This window comes from Stenella coeruleoalba (assembly GCF_951394435.1).
Source record: "Stenella coeruleoalba genome assembly, chromosome: 2".
NCBI lineage: Eukaryota > Metazoa > Chordata > Mammalia > Artiodactyla > Delphinidae > Stenella > Stenella coeruleoalba.
The window spans coordinates 180146981-180159517 of NC_137147.1; the positions used below are offsets into that span (position 1 = coordinate 180146981).

Genomic DNA, 12537 nt, shown 5'->3' on the forward strand with positions numbered 1-12537 from the left:
GTAACCCTCAGGCCCATCGGTGTTTCACATCAGTGATGGAGCGAGGGGTGGGTTTGATTATCTGAACTCATCCAGCCTAACTTGGGGTGGGGACCCCAGACTGGGGGCTTCTTCTAACTTAGGGTCCTCTGTGAAGTGGATTCAGGACTGGCCTGGACCTACAGAACTAGGTGCAAACTCTTGGGCCTACCTGCTGAGCGATGGCCTCTGAGTGACCAACTCAGGTTTCTAAGAGGCTCAGGGTTTTGAGTCTTTGAAATTGTGATGAGTCTGCAGGGCACTGCTTGGAAAGTTTTAGTGATAAATGATGGACTTAAGTGTTCGGTGGAGTCTTTGCTGATTATTTTCAAAGCATTGCTTAGAAATTGTCCGAACAAAATCCCCTCTGTTCCGAACACACGGTTTGTCTACGTACAAACATTACAAATAGTGTTCACAGGAGTTTATTGGCTGGTGTCCAGCTCCTCCGTTTCTGGGGCCCCTAGTGAGCCGAGTACTAGCCCAGGGAAAGTGATGACATGTTAGTGCATCTCTGTAGAAAGCTGCTTATTGGTCAGACGGATCCCAGCCAGATTGGAGAGTCTTCGAAAGAGCTGACCCGAAAGGGACCTTCAGGGTCATCCACGCCAACGTTTTTTTAATTGAACTGTAGTTGATTTACAATATTGTTGGTTTCAGGTGACAGCAGTGATTCAGTTATCCATATACATACCGATTCTTCTTCATGATAGGTTATTACAAGATATTGAATATGGTTCCCTGTGCTCTGCAGTAAATCCTTGTTGCTTATCTAGTTTATATTTAGTGGTGCGCCAACTTCTTAACCTAAGAGGAATTGGAGGCCCCGAGGGAGCCTTAAAGGCCTAGGCTGGGCCGGCACCCGGTTCGCCCCGCCTTGAGAGAACTTAAGCCCGCCGGTGCTGGTTCTGGCGCGGGAGGCTGAGACGTGAACGCCACGACCGACCTGACGCCTGGATGGGTCTCAGCACCTGGGGATGTTCCTCGGTGTCTCTTCTTACGCCTTGTTTGCCCTTGGACGTGACTGGGCCCTCTGGGGCCGAGTCTGCAGCTGGCCTTGGCCCACCTGTTCCCCCGCCTGTTTCCCGGATGCCCTGATGGGGGGGGAGGGGCCCGGCCAGCAGCAGCACGGCAGATGGAATTCATTCCGGGGGAGCCCGGGGCGGCAAGCCCGGCCCGGCCCGAAGTGGAAACTGGTCCTCCACCAGATGGGGGCCAACTCCAGCCGCTCCACGCCTTCTTCACACGAGATGTGCTGCTTTCTTTGGAAAGTAACTTTACACGAGCCCGTCCAGGCTGAGGCGGGGAGCTGGAAGCCTAGCATCGGCCCATGGGGAAGCAGGAACAAAAATCAAAACGGCACAAGATCCGGTCCTTCTGCCCATTCCAGCCCCGGTCCCATGGCCTCCAGCTGGAATGGCTGAGACAGCTGGGATTTATCAGCGGCCCGACATTAACCCATTGGCTCCAGGAGTTGGGATTTCCTGAACCCAAAGCACTAATTTCTGCCATTTTTTTTACCTTTCCTCTCTGACTTCTAAGGAAGCAGGGAGCGTGTGTGGGCGAGGAGGCCAATTTGGGCAGCAGGTTGTTTCAAGTGAACTCGGCAGCTCAGGGAGGGAGGAAAATGAGCTCCAGCGGCCCTTGTTTATTGTTCCTGTGGGGTCCCCGCGTTCCTGCCCAATGCGGCCTTTCTGTCTCTGGCTTTTGGAAGACAAAACCCTAGGTAACAGGGACCCTCATCACCCCTCCCTGAACTGATTACATAAACAAACGTGGGGATCTTGGACCGCAGAGGTGACCCTCCCCCAGCTCGGGGGGCGCCGTCGGGTCCCAAGTGAGCTAAGCACCCTCGTTCGGCTGGGCCCGGGCAGCCCGCGAGTGCAGGGGCGACAGAAGGGGCCCACTGCCTATGCTCTCTCACCCCCTCTTCCGAGGCTCGCCCACAGGCCCGGCCGTAGCCGGACTGTGAAAGGAAGCCGACGTGCAGCGGGACTGGAGGCCAGCTTCCACCTGGCCAATCAGCTCCAGCCTCCCCACGTGGCGGCCGGGCGGGCGCGTGCGCACACGCACACGCGAGAAGCTTAACTCAGGGCCCGGCGCGGTGGAGGACGGGGTCGTGGCAGTTTCCCGCTGCCCCTGCGATATCTTCTTGGTCTCCTGCTCACGCTGACCTTTCCCCGTGAAGGTCCCCACCAGGTACGTGCGTGTTGGGTCTGCGGCCGAGTGGCTGCCGTGTAGGTAACCGTGCTATTTGCCAATGAGCTGCAAAGGTACGGAACCCAGGGGCCGCGTCTGCGCGTATCGGGCGCACAGTTCCCCCGTCCACTCTGCCGCCCCTCTCCTGCCAGCCCCCTCTCCCTGGCGGCTGCCCACCCCAGCCTGGGAGCTCAGAGGCCTCCTTTTCAGTGAGCACTCGGCTGTGGGACCCCAGCACCCTCCAAGCATCGCTCCAGAGCCCCCGGGGAGGAGGGAGAGGCGCGGGGATTTGAGAGGAAACAGCTGAGTCACGGTACTAGCTTGTGGAATGGGTGGGGGGGCCTTCATTTCCTCACAATTCTTGGGGCCTTTTCTAAACTGGTATCTGGGGTCTCGGGGCGTCAGCACCAGGGGAAGGCAGCTCTCTGGAGACCAGGCCGAGGTGAAGGCAGGGGACACCCTGTCACCTGGCTGCACGCCAGGGACAAGAAAGCAGGGAGGCCATTGGTGTCTGCACCAGCGGCCGGGAGAGAAGAGGAGGGCGGCCGGGCCCTGCCAGTGGGCCCAGAACAGGGGCTTCCGGAATGTTTCAAGTGCTGTCACAGACGGAACCCCCGACAGGCCTCCGTGCTGCCCTCCGTCTGGAAACGGTAGCGTTTGTTGTCCGAGCTGCATAGCCTTGTGTGCTGTGAAGGGCGAGTTCCCCCAGGAAGGCTGTGCTCTCAGGAGTTTATAGATTGGTCTCCTCCAGGACAGGAGCCCCTGGGCTGTTGACAAGCAGGAGGGAAGAAAGGAGAAGGAGGGTTCTGCCGTTGTATTTGGTTTCCTTTACAGTTATTCCCTGGGCGGCCCAGAGAGGAAACAGCAAAACAGTCTTAAAGAAAAGGAAGTAAATACGAGAAGGAGACGAGGATAACTAATACTCTTTCCCTTAGACCCGACTTTCACTTGCTTATAAACACCCTAAAAGACAGCCCAGATTTATTTAAACGGCCTGGATGATACCTAAAGCAGTGGAGAAGCAGGTGGGACATTGCAGCTCAGGCAGGCTTGGAAACAGATGAAGGAAACCAGGCTCACAGCTGCAGGGATGGGGCGAGGAGGGGCGCTGACAGCACCCAATGCCAACAAGAGAAAGGGCACCCTTGTCGCCGGGCCAGACAGCTGCAGGGCGAGCCTTCGGGGCTGCTCCCAGAGCCGCCCTGACGGGGGATGGAAAGGACAGGTAGGGAGTTTGCGTTTCGGATCAGGCCGCTGCCCGGTGCTCTGATCCCTCGCGGGCCTCGGCTCCTTTGTATGGCGAATGAACGACTGTTAAACACGTATCACTTGGGTGAAAAGGGCCTGGCCTGCAGGCACTGGGCGCTCTGGAAGTGTCTGCGGTGGCCAGTTTGTGCTCAGTGGTGGCTTCAGGGCCACCTGGCAAAGGCGGAGCTGCGGGCGTTGTCGCCGGGGAGGGTGCAGGCCCCCAGACCCTCTGGGAGGAGGGGACAGAAAGCCCGGTCGGGGGTCACCCATTTCTCCAGCAGAAGCCAGGCTCTCCTCCTCACAGGTGCGTCTGCTCCAGGGCCGCCTGCGGGCTCAGCGGCGGGGCCTCTTCCACTTTGGGTTGGAGGGCTAAGGGGCCGCTTTACCGTTTGCAAGCGGATGGGCAGGCGTCTTCCTAAGCGGGGTCTGTCGCATCATTTTCTTGTCCTGCTGTCCCTCTGGGCACTGTCTCTAGACCCACGGGCAGCGGAAGCCACAGGCCGCCCTCCACAGCTGGGTGGTACGGACACGTGCCGCAGTCACATTGAACTTTCCAGAGCTGTCACGTCTCGGGGTCCTTAGCCTTTGGAAGACTCTGCTCCCTGGCGTGGGGCATCCAGCCTTGCCTTCACGGTCCCCTTCGGCGTGTCCGGTGGCTCTAGCTCCTGACGTCCGCCACGGGCCGCCAGCGAGCCGTGCGGGGTCAGAGGGGGCCTGCCAGCCGCCTGGCCTCCGCCCCTGGCTCCCTTCCCCTCCCCCTGCCTCGGTTCAGGATTCCAGCTTCAGGATGGCCAGCGGGCAGCCCCGCACAGAGACGAGCCCCAGGCCGGGGCCTCCAGAGGCCGACTGGAGCTCCGTGGGCCTTGGCGCGGGCTGCGGTGCCGGCTCGAAGGGGAAGCAGGGCTTCCCGGCCCTGCCCGCTCCCGGCCTGCAGTTTCCTTCCGCTGGTTTTGTCGCCTCTTTCCACTGGCTGTGACTTCACCGCGGACACCAGCCTCCGTCAGTTGGCAAGTGGGGACGGAGCCAGCTGGCTTTCTGAGCGGCCTCATCCCCAGTGTGCTCCGGCGGCAGGGCACACTCGGCCGCGGCTTCCCCGCCTGCAGCCTGGCTCCCGGCAGGCCTGGGGCCCCCTCTGCCGGCGGCCGGCGTCCACGGCACCCGGGGCGGGGCCTCGGGAGGGCGGGCCGCCCGCAACTCTAGCCGGGAAGCCAGCTCAGAGCTGACCTGCACCTCTCTTGGCTCCTAGGGTAACCGACGATGGGAAGGGAGGACAGAATCGGTCCAGCTGGCCATGCTTAACTGGGGACGCCTGCTTTCCTAGGCTGAACCACCAGCCTTCTGTGTGCGCGGATCGGTTTAGATGCTCTTCAGCAAGGTGGAACTGTCTGGCCATAATGCAGGGCACAACTTCCCATGATGCTCTAATGGGCTTTATCGCTTTAGGTCAATTTTCTGTTTGCTTCTCACCCCAGAGATCGTCCTGAGATCCAGTGTAGGGCCTGGAGCCCTGCTCCCAGCGGCTGTTTGGGTTTCTGAGTACTGTGTGAGTGACTCTATGAACCAGTCGGGGGTTGGTGTGTAGCTCTGGGACAGAAAGCTCTGGTCTCCCGAAATGTCGAGGAATGAAAAGGCCTGTGATCTGACAGCCCGCGGGGCCCGTCACCAACTTCTCTCCAAGGCCGTCCAGCCTGGGGCCTCCCACCAGGCTGCCCATCTGCATGGGCCGAGCTCTGTTAACAGCCCACCAGCATCTGCAAAGCTGGAAATTTCTAGCATCTTCCTGAACACACGTCGGGTTGAAACTCTCCCCGGTGGACAGCGGTGGAGACAGGCAAGCCTCGGCCGGGCCACGCAGAATAAAAATAGCCCAGAAGGGCTTCCCTTGTGGCGCAGAGGTTGGGAGTCTGCCTGCCGATGCAGGGGACATGGGTTCGTGCCCCGGTCCGGGAGGATCCCACATGCCGCGGAGCGGCTGGGCCCGTGAGCCATGGCCGCTGAGCCTGCGCGTCCGGAGCCTGTGCTCCGCAGTGGGAGAGGCCGCAACAGTGAGAGGCCCGCGTACCGCAAAAAAAAAAAAAAAAAAAAAATAGCCCAATGGCCCGCAGAGGGTGTTTTCTCTGGGCTGTCTGTAGGGCCGGATTTCCTGAGGAGTGGGAGTGGGAGAGGCATGAACCTCTGTCACTCGCCTCAGGAAACCCTGACTCCCCAGATGGCGAGCAGACCCCCCGCCCCGAGGGCCCCTCCGAGCCAGGCAGAGGCTCAGCACAGGCCCCGCTGGCTGTCCGTGGCAGGCTGGGGGCAGGTGATGGGCTGGTGTCAGGGGCATGTCAGCAACCATGGCCTCTGCGCAGAGCGAGGCTTGGGACCGCCGACCCGCCTGGTGGGCACTGGGCCTGCGGTGCCCACGGCCCCCAGTTCCTCACCCCGGTTTGTGTTCATGGCATCCTTCCCTCCCAGCCCGCTTGTCCGTGGTCGGCGATGACAGCCCCGTTGCCAGGATGACGGTGGCGCCGGGAAGGCCCTCCTGTCGGCCATGGGGCGCCTGTTGTCCCAGACGGGTCTCTGCGCCCCGGCCTGAAGGCCCCTTCATCCCAGCACCTGCCCGGCCCCTGGACCTGACTCCGCCCCGGCTCCAAGCTCCTGTGTCGGCTCCCTGAGGCCTGCGCGGTCCATCTGTCCTCCTGCCCCGCGCGCCTGCCTCCTGGCCTCTGGCCGCTCGTCACACGGCCTTCCGTCCGTCCAGGTTCCCTCGAAGGCTCTGTATCCATCTGTCCTGCCCGATTGGAGCCCCGTCTCAACGCCCGCTTTGAGGAGCCCCTGTGGCCCTCACGCCCCAGGCTCTGGGCCTGGCTCCCTGCTCCCCATGGGCCTTTGACAAGTTACCCCGCCTCAGGGGGTCTCAACTGGGGGGTAGCGTCGCCCCACAGGGGACACTGGCCACGTCCCGAGACTTTCTTGGTTATCACGCGTGGGACGGTCCTCTGCTGGGTAGGGGCCCGGGATGCTGCCGAACCCCCCCGCCCCCCGGTGCACGGGGGAGCGTCCGCCCCAAATAGGGACAACGCATAGCGAGGAACCTGCCTTGGTCTCCCCACCCGTGAGAGAGGAAGGTGGTGGAAAAGGCGCCAGGACGGCCCGCGTGAAAGCAGATGAGACAGTCGATGTTCTTTGCATCCTGTCCTCCCCGCCCTTCCTGCAGTACTTCTTTTGCGGGGGCTGCGTTGGTGGGAGTTAACAGCCCGCGCCGCACGCGCGCTTGTGTGGGTGAGCCCACGGCGTCCTCCTGGAAACCCAATCGCACGGGGACTAGTGTGGACCCTACTTTCCGGAAGAGGAAATGGGCGCTCAGAGCCACCAGGAAGGAGCCGGAGGGTGCCCGCTCGTGGATGAGGAGGGCTTTCCCAGCCCGCACTCGAGTCCCCGGTCTCATCACCTCGAGACAGCGTCTGGAGCAGCATTCGAAAACGGCGAGACACTGCAGGTGTGCTTGCGATTCTCTACCTGTAGCCCCTCCCACAGGCTCCCTGCGGAGACTCAGCCGTCCCAGCAGACGAATTCAATGTGCCTGACGCTGGCAGGTCAGGAGAGGCTGTGGTGTGGCCCGGAGGCCGAGTCACCAGAACCTTGGAGAGTGCCGGAAGCTGGAGGAGGCTCCGTGGCTCCAGGGGAGCCTGAGGCCTAGTGAGGAGCGGCCCCTCACGGCCCACGCCCGGCCTGGCTGGCGTCTCTGGCGCCTGAGCGGCACACGCGCGCCCCTGGCGGAGGGCACTGCTGACCAGGGCCCGGGGCGGCTTGCCTCGTGGCAGCAGCGCGGCGGCCAGGGCAGCAGTGCTCACCTCCAGAGTGGGGGGCGCCCCAAGCTTGTCGGGGCGGGCAGCTCGCATCACGCTGTGACGTCCACAGCACGACTCTGTCCCCTAGAGCAAGGCCAAGTTCTCTCTCAGGCACCAGGGAGAGGTGGCCAAGCTCCTTTGGGGACGCACGTCCAGGAAGATGGAAGGCCCAGCCTCACACCATCTACCGAACCACAGTCAGCCACTGTCTTCCTGTACGTAAAGGGCAGATCAAATCAGGATGGCTCGCCTCTCGTGACCTGGCCGGCTTTGGGGAGCAGTTACTCATCTCCGTCATCATTTCCTCTTTGTTTTTCCATTTGGGAAGTAAGAGATTAAATCTGTAGGTGAAAATCTCTTTCCCAGGTTCTCCTCTGAAAATAATTCTGAGGTTAGGGACGGTTACTTCTCTGCTCTGGGCATAATGCCCGTAAGACGAGTGACACTGACAAAACCCTCCGAGCAACACACAAGAAGCAGCATAATCCTTCTGGGAAAAAACATCAACCCAATAAGAAGATAATATATTGCCTGCTCCCCTGTAAATAAAATGGGCCACGTCACCTGCCCGTGAGTGATGACCAGTTTATCCAGTGTACGCTGAATAATGATTTTCCGTGGGGGCAGCAGCTCTTATGATAAAGTGTTACCGCTCTAGCTGTATTATTATAAACAACATCCAATTTATGGCGTTAGGAAGCAGTAATGTGCCGCCGTCGTTTAGAACGAGCCGTAAACTCTAGGCTGTCACGTGTTTTCTGGCTGCACATTTCAAACACTTAATATTCCTGTAACACAGTCTTGATCGCAGGACCAATTTAGAAATTACTTGTTCAATATGATGATTGAATTGCAGAGTTAGAGCTTGCCGTGGCCAAAGGTGAATCGCCACATGTGACGAACCTTGTACAGCTTCTCCGACGGAAGGAACTCTTTGAGACATTGGGGATTCTGGGTGAATTTCAAATGAGGTCCCTTCACCTTAGGAGGATGCCACGGTCTTGCCTGCCTTCCAGAGGAAGATGAGTCACTGGTGTTTTCCTGCATCCAAATACCACGGCCGTTCCCTGGGCCTGAGTCAGTCTACGGAGGCGGCAGACACACACCCAGGAGGACCCTTCACCTTGACAGATGGCAGAATCTCTCCCCTGCTCTCCCCGAAAGGTCTTAAATAAGGTCATCTTCTTCTTCCCCAGCTCAGGGAAGCCAGACGGAACTGCAGGCCTGGGGGACGCAGAATGAGCCCTAGGAGACATAGAGCTTGGAGTGATGCCCCTCTAAAATCTATGCCACCAACAACCGGGTGGAAAGAGTGACAGGTGATGGGGACATTGTCACTGACTAATAGGTTATTTTAAATACGTGGGCAGGGCCAGGCCCGAAATTTTCATCCATACCGTGTCAGCAAAAGAGCGTCGTTTTATCATTTCGTTTGCAAACCTGTTTCAGCCTTCTGTTCACGTGTAAACATGTCCTACGTTTCCTTGGTCATTTCAGAAGTGCTGTCTTTTGTGTATCTGTAGGTTCCCAAGGATGGAGGTGAATTCCAAAGACGAATTTCCCTGTATCCTGCATGGCCCACTGCATCTAAAATGGAATAGCCGAGAAGAAACCAGCCGCTCACTGGTGGTAAGTGTCTGGGGAGAGGGATGCTCGTACACATGCTCCGGACGGTACGCCCTGTTAGGAAACTCGGGAAGGACAGTGTGGCCGTAAGTATCCAGACCTGCGTTCTCTGACGCAGCCGTTCCACTTCCAGGAATTTATTCTCAGGAAGAGTCAGTGGAGGAGTGCTGAGCACAGCATCCCTGCTGCTCCCAAATGCCCGGCGTGAGGGGATCTGTTCAGTGAGTGTGGGGTCATCCATCCGATGTAATGGTAAACAGCCATGGAAACCGTGTTATGGACCACGTGGTGATCTATTGCCCAATGCAAAGGGCCACTTAAAAAGCACATCTCCTATGACCTCAATTTCATATAAAAACGGATATCTTACACAGGCTTGGGGGGGGGGAAGGATCGCGAAAACGTTAACGCCGACTATCTCTGTAGTTGAGAGAGTGAGTGGGTGTCAGTTTTTCTTCTTGGCGCCTGGCTAAATGTTCTAGAATAGACACGCATTACATTCGTTATCAGAGGAAAAGAATCCGTGTGATCGTTGAAGCACATTTGCCAGTTGTTAGCAGAATTCTTACAGAGACTGAGAATTTGTATGATATACTGTGTCCCGTCAGATCGTGTTATATTATATAAAGTTCTGTTCGTCACCAGGGGATGGATCAGGGAACTTCTTGGCCGTTCCATTTATGATCAGATGATCTGGAGAAGAAGTGGGGAAAGGAGACCTGGGGCCTGTTGAACACGGGATTTTCTAAAGAAAATCATTTATGATGACCTCACCTTGGAAAGTAGATGTAAGAAGAGTCCTGGATACCTTTTGGTTTGGAATTCACCATACATTGGAAAGAAAGTGGTCAACTTATCCCATAACATAACTTGGAATCCTGGTAGCGTTAAGCTGCCATCCACGTAAAATGGAGCAGTGAAGGCAAGACCAGTCACGCCGCCACCGCTCAGAGTGAGGTCCTGTGCGCAAAGCACCAATAAGAGAGGAGCCTGGCCAGGGCAGCTGGAGTGGGTCATCACCATCGTGGCACCGTGAGACCCAGCCCTAAGCCTCCAGTTTCCCCAGACGGAAGCCCCGGCGGGGAGGGCGAGGAGGACCGGCCCTGTGTAGGAGCAGCCGTAACACCACCTTCCTTGTCAGCCGCAGTCCGTGCACCTGTGTGCGTGCACGCCGGGCAGAGCTCACCCACGTGCTGTGTGTGTGTGTGCGTGTGCGCGCGCCCATGCGTGTGAGCCAGCCGCCATCCTGGCTGAGGTCCTGCTCTGTTCTGGCACCAGGGCCGGTGCTGTGGGTGCCCCCGCTTTGTTCTCTGTGTCTTAGTAAACAGCCACTTCCTCTTTTCATGGTAGTGAGGGCTCAGTTCCTTAGAATCACGGGGGGAGCTTGTGTAGGGGGACATGTAACTGTATTATGCCCTCCAGCACCCAGATTCCCGTCAGCATTTCTCAACAGAGGTGCTGTTGGCACTGGAGCAACAAAAAAGTGTTGTTGCTTGGGATTGGCCCAACGCCTTATTACTTCAATGTCTTTAGTTTTCCGAAAGAATTCCTCCAAAGGAATGCCATTGGGGCCCTTTCTGACCCTGTGGTCACCAAAAACGCCCTCACCACTCTTCCAAAGCCACTGCAGGAGCCATTCTGAAATCAGAGGTTTACTCCCCGCATAGAGTCGGGTCGATTCTCAAACCTGGACCCTGCTGCTCTCTCCATCTGTGCCCGCCTCTCTGGGAGAGTGGCTTTGCATAGCCACCCGGTTTGTATGATGGCTTTCCTGTTTGTTATTCCTGGCTTTCCAATACCCCATCCCTCTGATGATTGGAAGCATGGAACTTGTGGCCTTGACCTATTTTGTGAGGTCATAAATCTTGGAATATCAAAGGTGGGTCAGGGCCCTATATTTCAACTCACTCATTCATTCAGTCAATATTTGTAAAGAACCTACTACTGTTAGTTCCTCTGTTAAGGTACGGGTATACAGTAGTGATCAGAGAAATCAATCCAACAGTCACATGACTGATACGTAATTGTAGACTGAGATGCATATTCTGAGGAAGGAAAAGAATGAGACTTCAGGGGAATTTGTTCTAAAGGACCCCCCCTAGACCGAGCAGCCAGGGAAGGTTTTTAGTGAAAGGATGCTTGAGCAGAGACCCGAAGGGGATGGCTGGATGGAAGGGGTGGCCGTGCGTGCTGGCACTGGGTCATTCCGGATGCAGGGAAGAGGGTGTGCGAAGGCCTGTGCGAGAGCTGCCAGGCCTGGGAGGAGACGCAGAAGCCAGGGTGGGCAGAGCACGGAGGACAAGGGCATCTGAGTAGCGGCCTGGGAGGCTTGTTAGAGAATTGTTTTTCCTTTTTTTAACAATGTTGTGTTAATTCCTGCTATACAGCCGAGTGATTCAGTTATACGTATATTGTACATTCTTTTTCCCATATTCTTTTCCATTATGGCTTATCGTGGAATACTGAATGTACTTCTCTGTGCTCTACACTATACGTTGTTGTTGATCCATCCTATATATACTAGTTGGCGTCTGCTAATGCCAACTCCCACTCCATCCCTCCTCCTCCCCTCCCCCCTTGGCAGCCACGAGTCTGTTCTTTATATCTCTGAGTCTGTTTCTGTTTCATAGATATGTTAATTTGTGTCCTATTTTAGAGTCCTCATATAAGTGATATCATATGGTATTTGTCTTTCTCTTTCTGCTTTCTTCACTTAGTATGATAATGTCTAGCTGCATCCATGTTGCTGCAAATGGCATTATTTTGTTCTTGTTCATGGCTGAGTAGTATTCCATTGTATATATCGACCACATTTTCTTTATTCATTCATCTGGCAGTGGACATTTAGGTTGTTTCCACATCTTGGCTATTGTGAATAGTGCTGCTATGAACGTAGGGGTGCATGTATCTTTTTGAATTAGGGTTTTGTCTGGATATATGCCCAGTAGTGGGATTGCAGATCGTATGATAGCTCTATTTTTAGTTTCTTAGGGAACCTCCATACTGATCTCCATAGTGGCTGTATCAACTCACATTCCCACCAACAGTGCAGGAGGGCTCCCTTTTCTCCACACTTTCTCCAGCATTTGCTGTTTGTAGACTTGTTACTGATGACCGTTCTGCCCTGTGTGAGATGATACCACACTGTAGTTTTGATCTGCATTTCTCAAATAGCTAGTGACGTTGAACATCGTTTCATGTGCCTTCTGGCCATCTGTATGTCTTCTGCCCATTATTTTATATTTTATTTATTTATTTTGCGGTACGCGGGCCTCTCGCTGCTGTGGCCTCTCCCGTTGCGGAGCACAGGCTCTGGATGCGCAGGCTCAGCGGCCATGGCTCACGGGCCCAGCCGCTCCGCGGCATGTGGGATCTTCCTGGACCGGGGCACGAACCCGTGTCCCCTGCACCGGCAGGCGGACTCTCAACCACTGTGCCACCGGGGAAGCCCCTTATGCCCATTTTTGATTGGGTTGTTTGTTTTTTGATGTTGAGCTGTATGAGCTGCTTGTATATTTGGAGATTAAGCCCTTGTCAGTCGCATCATTTGCAAATATTTTCTCGTATTCCATGGGTTGTCTTTTTGTCTTGTTTATGGTTGGCCTGGCCCCTC

At 56.5% G+C, this 12537-nt stretch overlaps 1 long non-coding RNA gene across 1 annotated transcript in view; it reads left to right on the forward strand.

Annotated features, from left to right (window-relative positions):
• The first annotated feature begins 1901 nt into the window (after window positions 1-1901).
• The window catches only part of LOC307183143, a 44739-nt gene continuing 34103 nt past the window's right edge, over window positions 1902-12537 (forward strand). Inside the window, exons 1-2 of the long non-coding RNA XR_013827380.1 lie at window positions 1902-2217; window positions 8822-8927. This is a non-coding gene — a long non-coding RNA (uncharacterized lncRNA). The remainder of the gene's footprint in view (window positions 2218-8821; window positions 8928-12537) is intronic.